The sequence below is a fragment of the Myodes glareolus genome, chromosome 6 (assembly GCF_982192425.1).
Source record: "Myodes glareolus chromosome 6, mMyoGla1.1, whole genome shotgun sequence".
In the NCBI taxonomy this organism is placed as follows: Eukaryota; Metazoa; Chordata; class Mammalia; order Rodentia; family Cricetidae; genus Myodes; species Myodes glareolus.
This window is the reverse complement of record NC_142031.1, coordinates 629,716-633,401: the sequence shown is the minus strand read 5'-3', so window position 1 is coordinate 633,401 and position 3,686 is coordinate 629,716.

The window sequence follows — 3,686 nt, the reverse complement described above, 5'->3', positions numbered from 1 at the left end:
TATTGTTTCTCTGTGTACCCCTTCTTCATCCCCCACCATTCAGGCTTGTCCTGTTAGTCTCCCACTCCATATTCCCACAATCCAACCTCCACCCAGGTGACCTGACTGGATCACAGTAGGACCAAAGTTGGGGAGGGGGCAGGAGCCAGCATTCATCCTTACTGGCTTCAGAAGGGCAAAGACAACTCTTGACTTGGCTGCTACCCAACACTGTGAAGCTGAGAACCTGTAGTGATCTGAAAACCTATAGACCATAGGACCCTTCCAGCAGACCCCGGCCTTCTTTGGGCAAGCCTGGATACCGAAATAGCAAAGTTTAATGTCATGAGGGTCACAGCCATTAGCCCTAGAAATCCTGTACTCCAAGGTTGAGTATGACCAGGAGAGCCCAGGCCAGTTCCAGCTTGGGCAGGTCTCAGCCTCCTCGCCTCTAACACCAAGGTCCAGGTACTTCCTCGTCTAACCAGCTGTGCTTTTGGTTAGGGCAGAGAGGAGATTTAGGTCCTAGAGAATCTGGATCCAGCTGCGGGGAACAGGGGAATCTTAACACACCCCCGGCGCTAATGCCAATAGATACAGAACTGAGAACTTACTGAAGATGTCAGAAAGCCACAGACCATCTGTGACAGGTCCCATGGGCTAGTGACATTGCATCCTGTCATACATAGTGATGTACACATGTGGAGTCACACTCATGTCACTGGGAGGGTCAGGTATGTGAGAATTTCCATATGGTCACATGAGCATCTCACATCTCACATGTGCTGTCATTCCACAAGCCTTATGCACTATGACCAAAACAATGCTGAGTCATCACACGGACCAGGTTAAAGGACAGGTCAAGTCAGGCTCAGACTATCCCTATATCGTCACTAAGGTCACACACAGAACTACACAATGTCGGAAATTGTGGCACACACAGGTCGACTCACACAGGTCCACATGTAGTCACTTGTCACAATCCTGGAACTACATTTCAGCTGGGCACCAGGAACCGGACCAGGACCCTGGGATCTCCAAATGCTCCTCCCACTGCTGGAATCCAGGCTTATCTGGATTGAGGAGCAGGCTTTTTCACAGCTTCAGTCATGGTCAGTCAGTAAATGGCACCCCGGGTTTCCCTCGCCACCTGTAGAGTCCAGGTTATTCTGGTACCCGGTACTGGTTCCCGTCGAGATCCCCAGGCACCCAAGATGCTGCGGGCGACAGGTACCACTCAGGTCGGGGGCTGTGACTGACCTCAAGCCGCCATTCAAATACTCTGGCTCCTCCCAGTGCTCACTCGGTGGCAGGGACCTGGTGCCAGGGCACCTTTGCACGCTGGTGCCTCCCCTCTCCGTTCGCGCAGTCTCAGCTTCTGGTCTTTGGTTACCGCAAGCCTTCCTGAGGCAGCCTCAATTTGAACCGGTGGCCGGCATCCGCAGCGGTGGTCGTTGCTCGCCACCAACTGTGTACATTATTCCATAAGGCAAAGTCTCAGTCCAAGCCTGGGTGTGGCCTAAATGGTGACGCGCGGATCAGTGGGTCCCAAAGGGAGGCAAGGAGGAGTGCCGGAGTGGGGTCGGGGAGGAGGCGGGACCCAGAGAGGAAGGCGGCTCTTTGGGGAAGTGGCTAATTGGCAAAGGTGAGTCTGAAGGTGGATTCGTAGGGTGAAAGTGGGGAGAGGCCTCCGATTAGTGGGGATTGTGTTGTGCAGCTCAAATGTCTGCGTCCGCAGTCAACCCGAACATTAGATAATGTTGTTGGTCCTACGAGGGCCACTGGCGGCTTGTTGGACCTATATGGATCCCAGTGGCCCATTCCCTGTCACATCTGAGATACACTACACACGACTTCTGACCAGGCTCATCTCCAGGAATCTCCAGGACGTCCCCGGGTTCCCGAAGGACTTCTCCAGCCAGAGTGGAGCCCACTGAAGTACTACTACCAGTGCTGGAGCCGCCTGCTCGGTTGTGGAGCTAAGTCAGAAATGATTACTTGGAGGGACTGATGATTCAAGACCAGAGTCAAATAGGAGAGGCAAGGAAATTCTAGGAATGGGACAGAGACCCCAAGTGTTTTAGGTACCCAGGGAAGGAAAGGAAGGGCAAGATGATTAGCATTGAGTTCTATTTGGGAAAAGTCACTCCTAGGGACATCTGAGGGACATCTGAGGAACTACACTTTCCACTGCTTCCACTCACGATGCAGGCAGAGAGAATGTGTACTACTAAATACAAAAAGGATACCAAAGCTGATTTGGGTCAGGAAGGACATGAGTGGGAATGTAGATGAAGATGCACTGGAGCCATGGAGGGGAGACCTACGTCTGGACTTGAGAACTTACTTTGGCTTCCATTTCTGTGGTCAAATACCAAGACAAAATGCAACTTGGGGAGAAAAGGGTTTATTTCAGTTTACAGATTATGGTGCATTATGAAGGGAAGTCAGGGCAGGAACTCAAGGCAAGAACCTGGTGGCAGGAACAGCAGATCAAGCTTACGGACTTGTTTCCTATGTGTAGGCAGAGACTGCGCCTTCGTTTCCCAGCTGCCCAGACCCAAATAATCACACAGAAACTATACTAGTTACAACATGTTTGGCCAATGGTTTGTACATATTTCTATCTAGTTTTTACATCTTAATTTAACCTATTTCTATTAATCTCCCCTTTTCTGTCTAAATAAAAAGAAAGATTTTAACTTTAACATAGCAAAATTGCATATAACAAAACAGTTATTAAGCAAGAATTATAGTTACAATATTTAGTCCATTTATATTTGGTAAGCTAAGGAAAATACTCTGCTATTTATCCTATCTTATTCTATCTTTGTGAGTCTAAAGCTCTGTTTAATTTATCTTTCATCATAACTAAGGAACACTAACTATAACTATCCTTTAACTCCACCAAAGACCCTAGAAGGATATAATATTATCTAAGTAAACAGGAAGTGCATTGTAAACAACTTCCAAAGTTCTACAATTGATGGAGACATCTTGCTGCCTGTACAGTCACCCAAAATTATTCTGTAACATTGGAGCATCCATCTTCAACCTACAAGCCCATACTATCTGGCAGACTTTTCAGTGAAGCAGGAAATTTGAAGACCTGTTTTGCCTTGTACTGGCAAAGTTCATCAGTTTCTATGTACATTTTGAAACACACTGTGTCTTGTTTAGAAGTCTTTTATGTCTCAATCTGTCCTTTTGTGTATCTGAAATCCTTTTCTGACAAGGAGCATTTTAAAATAGTAAGCAGTGTGGTTGCAGCAGCCCTGGATGCTGGCTCCACTTTTCTTGGCCTTTGAATATGGCGGAAGTACATTTACTGCCAGTTCTGGGACTGCTGGGTGGGAGCCATGCTTACCACCTCAACTCTGGGAGGCACCATGCAGCACATAAACCCTTTATATCTAAGTAAAAGCTGAATCTGTTATGCAGCATGCTGCATGGCCTGGAAATGTCTCTGTGTATGGCATGGGAATCTGCCATACTTCCCTGTCTGTGCACATAGCAGACCCGAACCAGCTGCTTTCCCAGACTGAGTGGCAGGCTTACTCTCAGCTACTTTCCTGCTAACCCCAAGTGGGCATACAAGCACCCAGACCCAAGCTGTATGACTGGCCACGTGGGTTAGGCCCAAATGTATGGGCACCATTTTGTAGGCAGAGATTGCACCTTTGTTTCCTTGACACCCAGACCCGAAT